The sequence below is a fragment of the Capsicum annuum genome, chromosome 8 (genome assembly GCF_002878395.1).
Source record: "Capsicum annuum cultivar UCD-10X-F1 chromosome 8, UCD10Xv1.1, whole genome shotgun sequence".
NCBI classification, from domain to species: Eukaryota; Viridiplantae; Streptophyta; class Magnoliopsida; order Solanales; family Solanaceae; genus Capsicum; species Capsicum annuum.
This window is the reverse complement of record NC_061118.1, coordinates 59421633-59428752: the sequence shown is the minus strand read 5'-3', so window position 1 is coordinate 59428752 and position 7120 is coordinate 59421633. Positions and strand designations below refer to the sequence as shown.

General features: G+C 33.2%; 1 pseudogene; it reads left to right on the top strand.

Annotated features, from left to right (window-relative positions):
* Positions 1-1657: 1657 nt before the first annotated feature.
* LOC107879148 lies at positions 1658-6622 on the top strand (annotated as a pseudogene).
* The last annotated feature ends 498 nt before the right edge of the window (positions 6623-7120 follow it).

The following is a 7120-nucleotide window of genomic DNA, read 5'->3' as shown; positions in this document are numbered from 1 at the left end:
AGTTACATGACTCAGGAAATCTCAGTAATCTCATGAACTCAGTCAGTTAACCAATTCAGTAATAGTTTGTCAGTCCATGGAACTCAATGAACTCAGTCCAGTTCATCTCAAAATAATTAGTTCTGTATCTATTTAGTTGGGAGTAGAATTCAGCACTGAGCGAACCTAAGGATGAGGGCACACACATTGACCATTGAGGGTGTGACCCTTAGAAGCAATTCTTGCATTCCAAAACTATGTAGCTAGTATAGGTTGAGACATCACCAATGTCAGTTAAGGGTTGATGAAGTGGATCAATGCTGCCAGATAAGGGTCCCACCATTCTCCTTTGGGGACACTACCAGATGATGGTCACTCACAACTTGTCCTTACCAGTGGCGTGGTATTAACACCCTTCCAATTAGGGTTACAGATTGGACCCTAACTTAATATAGAAAAGGGGCATGTTGGTTAGTTGACTAATTCCCATAGTTACAGTCTCAATCTCAGTCTTAGTAATAGAACTCAGATAGTTCTACAAAATTCAGGACTGTCAGATACAGTCACCTAGTTCGGTATGAAACTCAGCTAGTTCTATCAGAAATAGGACTGCCAGACACAGTCATTCAAATAATATTAGATCAATTATACAAAACTTGTATTATCAGTATTCAGATTCAGTGATGTCATGATCCCATTTACAGTTATGTATTCATGCATTTATTTCCACATTCATGTTACTCAATCAGTCAGTATTGTTCATGCATATGAACCTTTGAATTCAGCCTACCTCACTTGCATACCACTACATTCAATCAGACTGACGCATTCATGCTATGGTGTTTTATACCATAGGTTCAGAAGTACGACCTACAGAGCAAAAGTAGCATTCTAGTTTCAGCAGTCAGACTAGTACTGAGTACTTATCATTCGAGGATATGATTATTTTATTATTTCATTCTTTCAGTACTTAGTTTATTTCAGTAGTTGGAGTTACTTGGGGATATATCCCATCAACTCCTTATTCAGTCATTTTTAGAGGCTTTCAGGTTATAGCATGTTTAAACAGTTATTTTAGTTTTGTTTTGGTATTGATAAATCGTATTTCCAGATGTTATGTTTTATTAGATATTTGAACCTTATAGACTTTCAACCTTTTACCATATTTATACAGTATATTCTGTAGTGCTCAGATACAAATATCAGTAATGGGTTAGCTTGTGGTCCTTCGGGGTCATGAGTACCGTGTAGTATTTCGAGTACCAGTTTTAGGGCGTTACAACAGGAAACTAAATGAGGGATTTGTAGTATCAATTGTTAGTAACCAGATCTTGAGTGCTTTTGAGTTGTAATCAATAAGATATGAACACTAGGTTCGTGTTCTCCTTGGATTATTAACTCCATAAATTTCTCGTGATCAACCCGACAGTTCAGTTATTCTGTATGTAAAGTCTACAAGATAGGTAATATCAACTACAGGGTCAGCTAGAAGATAAATTTAACCCTTTATCAGGTAAGTCTTAGGGTGTTGCCTTGTTGACCCTTGTTACGACCTCAGTTCATTATCACTGGGTGGGATCAAGTGATTAGATAGGACGCGAAGACTAAATGGTGGAGGTAGAAGGATCCCAAATCACTGTCTTAACTTCTTTTCCCAATCACAAACTCCTTAGTAGGGATGGATCCGAATACAGGCTATCTCAAGGTACTGCAGATACTTGAAATTAATTTTTATGAAGAAGATTAAGATATATGCAAAAACCTTAGAACAGTTGAATCTCACACTTCCTCTACATAGTTAATCTGCCAGGGTTCCCACAACCCTAGTCAAGAAAATTAGCTGCTCATTTTTGTACAATAAATAATGATTATCAATGAAAAACAAATAAAATGAATTACATAAGAATAAGATGATTAAACTCCAAAGTCTTTAATTGAATAAACCCTAAAATCTAAAAAATAATTATGAAAGTATTATAATAATATGTAAAAGAACGTGACCTGATAAAAGATAAACCCTAAGATATTTATATTATCTTAAAATAACCTTAAAATCCTAATAAAAATAGGAAAGGTAAAGTTAATTCGGTAGTTGGTACAACTCGGTCTTCACTCGTATCGATATCATACGAGTCATACCATGCCTTGTCGTATCTATTCCAGTATCAGATTTTCCAACGTCTTCAACTTTCTATTCAGCTTGCAACTTCTTCTTATGAGTCATACCCGAGTGTACAAATCATGTCGTCCATCCTTATCCACCTGAGACTTTTGTCCTTGCTAGTCTTGAACACTGGGTTGTATACTATATCCCTATACAAGTCGTACTCAGACTTCCAACTCGTATACTTTTGAAACTTCAATCTTTGAATAGTATCTTAGGTTTCTCTATGCTTATAATTTCTCTAGACATCTCATATTTCTTCACTTGGTCTTTTGTTTGGGTCTTTGATTCCAGAATGGTTACGATTGGTTGACACAACTCAAATACTCATCTTGTGACTTGTATACATGCTTGAATCTTACCCTTACTTGGCATTTCATCCTGGTGTTTTATTATATTATAGGTATGATTCCTCCTATGAGTTGTATGTTGATTATACAACTCATGAGTTGACTCATATCTTGATTAATTTTGGTCTTTTTCAGGTCTTTTTCTTTTTTTCATTCAAACACTGTTATAGACCTGGTTTACCTGCAATATACACCAAAGTACGTCATATCTAACTAAACACCCTAAGTTCATGCATAAATTCATAGTTTTAAGCATCAAAAGTGTCGTGTTACTACATCATATCACTAACACACACTAAGGCCCTTCCAGCAGACCCATATAGCCAATGGCTGTCTTTAGAATAGAGCGACCTACTTAGTTCAGGTTAATTGTTTAAACTCTCAAGTTCATGGCCTTCTTCCCTATCTCAGCATCCTATATATGTATATATTAATGTTGTGCATATGGTTTTACTAGTTTTTGGCAGTGGCATTATTTTATCCCTTTGCGTTGAGTTACATTCCAATGCTCTCCCAATGACTATCTCCAAATGCTGCATCATTTCATGATGTAGGTTCGAAGTACTTTTATATTACTCTTATACAGTGTTGGTGGCTTGGTACTCTTATGGGTCAGCTCTGAAGTGGTACGCCTCAATTTTTTGGAAGGCCCTTTTATTTTGTTAGGTTTCTTTTCATACTTTGGGAATTGTGAATTCCTTTTTGTTATAGTCGAGGACATTTCTTTACTCTGTTGGTATTCTGGTTTTAGAGGCTTTTGTGAACAATTGTGGACTAGTTGTTTATTTAAATTCTTAGAATTGTCATTTTAATTTTACTATCCTTATCATTATTTTGGTTGAATTTCATTGCTTACTTTTATTGTGTTCTTGAGGTAAGTCTAAGGGGGGTAGTCCTTGGTGTGCTTGAGATACCCGTCACGGCCAGTCCCAGTTTTGGGTCATGACAATTACTCCCAACCACAACATATAAACTTTTTCAACACACCAATAGCTATTATTTAGGGGCTTCACTTTCACCTTTTTCCTTCTTCAATCTTACACTCCTTAATATCTTAACATTTCAACTAAAGTGCTTAGGAGCTTTGAATCAAATTAATGTCAATTGAAAGAAAATAAATAAGCTACATATTATGCTACTAATGAATAGGCTAAAGGCTTAATGGATCTAACTAAGGTTAGGCAAATCAAGATATATCATTATAGACTCTTGACCAAGTAATTGCACGAATTTAATTTTAAGCCAAAATCAAACACAAGTCAGATAAAAGAACCTAGGTGTCTCATAGAAGTCATTTAATTTTCACATCATGCCATAAAATTCAAACCACATGCAATAAGTAGTCATGTGTAGCACCTAGCTATAGCATCTCTATTTATTCCTAATGATAAAAAATTTAAAATTATTACTAAAAATCAAAAAGAATACTGGGTAGAAATGGCTCACCCACGGAAAAGACTGGAAAAAAAATCAAAGGGTGGGTGAAATGTGTTTCTACTAAACAAAAATTGAAAATAAACAAAGATTAAATCTTTTTATAACTTTTTTAACTTGGTCAAAACTAGAAAATAAATCAAAGTGAAAATCATATAGAGCTTCACCCTAAACAAATCGAAAGATTCTCCACCCCACACTTAAAATCATACTTTGTCCCCAAAGTATAAATCAAAGAATGGAGAATAGAAATACTCTCTGAGGCCTCTAGGTTTAGATAGTAGCATCTCATCTATCAATAAATTCTGAAGGACCCTCCTATTATTTTTGTCATGCTTCTTAGCTAAGATCTCAAGTACTCAGACTTCCCTTCAACTTGTCCACACAAAATAAAAACAAAATTAAAGGTGATACTAAAGAAAAACTGAAAAATAAAAATAACGACATTAACTTGAGTTGCCTCTCATATAGCGCCTAATTTATTATCGTGGCATGACTCACATAAAAATTATCAACCACATTCTCTAATCATTTTCCTTCTTGAATGGGCCAATCTTCTACTTCATTTCTGACTTCTTGAGTGCTCAAAATTGAGATGATTTTAATCTATAAATGTAAATGAATCTACTAGAGAGTTTGCATCTTTTTCAAGAAAATATTAATTAAAATTCGGCACATATGTCTCGATTATGAAATAATATGTCATGTTTCTTAGACAACCATTTCCTTATCCACAACAAATTGAGTAACTTTGACATGCAAAAGAGTGGTGTGTGTTTATGCTTATTGAGGTTCTTTTTAATTACTAGATGATATGTTCCAAATGGATGATGTCAGTAGGGGAAGTTCTTATTACAATCCAATATTCCTCCTCAAACTTATGTACTTTGAAATCTAATACACTATCTCATGTAGATTTTATATCATTGATTTAATAGTCTTTTTTCATATGATGATAAATTTGAACTTTATAATGTCTCCTTGATTACATCCAATGTCGTCTTGTATTGGTTAGCCTCTATAATTTAGCTGATGAAATATCATGAGATTATGCCACATTTATTTAGTTACCACAAACTTACTGTTCTGTTGTCTCTTTTTGTGATTTAAAGAATATTTGTAACTTTGTTGACAAGGATGGAGAACAAAATAATATCAAGGACCCTACTGGAATGTCTATGTTAGAAGCTGCACGTAAAAATGACATTAAAATTTAAGGTCAGCTTTGTTGAAGCATGTTGACTTTTTTATCTTGTACAAATCTTATCATCCTCAACTACTTAAGTTCGCTGACAATTTAAAAATGATAACGCAACTTAGTAAATGTTGATATTTGTTTCTGTCAATTGGGAGAATTTATTAAATTTGTTAGAATTATCAACTAACATCATCTTGCACTTTTACTTATCTAAAAGGTTCTTTAAAAAATGAAAAAAAAATATTTGCCTGCAGATTTGAGCATAAATTTTATTGACCGTCTTAAATGGCAATTTTTATATTCAAGATACTTCTTCCTGTTTCGACTTCGGCATTAGATATTCCATGAGTCACAGATGGATACTTCTAGGAAAAATTACATGATTAACACATGTATTGCCTACTTATTGTGTCAGATAAATAAGAACATTATTAATAAGAGCACTTTTAGATATTTTTTATGGTATTAACATTTCTAAATAACATAAAAAATGTTTTGCTATTATCTTAACTGGTGTAAAACTTTGCTTGCATGTTCCACATGTCATGTGATTGTTATGGTATGTAATTATTATCAATATAATTTCATTTACTTCTTACTCCCGCCTAGCTAGGAGCTATTGTATATATATCTTTATTTGATCGTTCTAATTTGATAAATATGCAGTATTTCTTATCTATATTTTTGGTGTTTAACAGGATGTGGAGTATTAAAACAATCTAAAAGAGCCAACAGATGCCAAAAATGATATATTAAATCTTACTTTTGGTGTGACTGATACACATGTCTCTTCTTTTATACAATTCAATATTTCTACGATTTATGCAGCTTCTCATTTCTAGGAAAAATTGGCAAAATTACATGATTGCCACATGCATTGCCTACTTATTGTGGTTTAGACTTCAGGACACACTCAGATAAATAGGAACATTGTTAATAAGAACACTTTTAAATATTTTTGTGATACTAATATTTCTAAGTACCATAACAAATGCCTTGTTATTAGCTTAATTGCATAGTATGGCTTGTGATGCAGGAGCATGTGAAGCTTTGCTTGCCTATTTCACATGTCATGTGATTGTCATGGTAAGTAATTGGTATCAAAATAATTTCATTGGCTTCTTATTCCCTCATAGCTGGGAGCCACTATAAATCTTTGTTTAGTTGTTCTGATCTGATAAATATGTTATATTTCTCATCTATGTTTTGGTTTTGATAGGATATGGAGCATTACAATAAGCTAGACGATACAACAGATGTCAAAAATGATATGTTGGATCTTTCTTTTGGTATGACCGATACGTATGTCTTTTGCTTTGTACTGTTCAACATTTTCATGATTTATGTATCTTCTCATTTCTTTTACATTTATCATCTTCAGGTCACATTTAGGTTGTCGGGTAATTGCCAAACCTTAACTTGATGGATATTTGGTTAGCTCTCCCTATTGTCACGCAAAACTTTGTTATTTATGGCTATAAATGGAAACCACATTAGAATTTTTTTCTACCATGGATGAATGATTTTATGGTTCATTTTAACAAACACTGAAGAGTCGAGAAATATTACGGGAAGATAGTACTTATAGGGACCATTTTGATTACTTATAGAAATATTGCGGGAAGATAGTACTTATAGGGACCATTTTGATTACTTATTTACTTATATCATTGGAAATATTTAAGGAATTACAACCCACCCACCCCCTCCCAAAGTAACATCCTACTTGATGAATTTTTCAGAGCAAAGGTTGTAGCTTTTTTGGTGCCCGATTTTTCTCTTTGATGGCAGTTATTTTTCAAACCTAAATTCTCACTGCGTTTGTTTTATAATATATTTTAGATTTTATTTTGTAAAAACTTATGGGGATAACTAATCATTGAGAAGCCTCTGCAACACAAGTTTTTGGAACCTATGGTTATGTAGCTCCGGAGCAAGCAACATAACCAACAATACACAATAGAATAAATTAAAACTTCTCTCTGATTTTCTTTG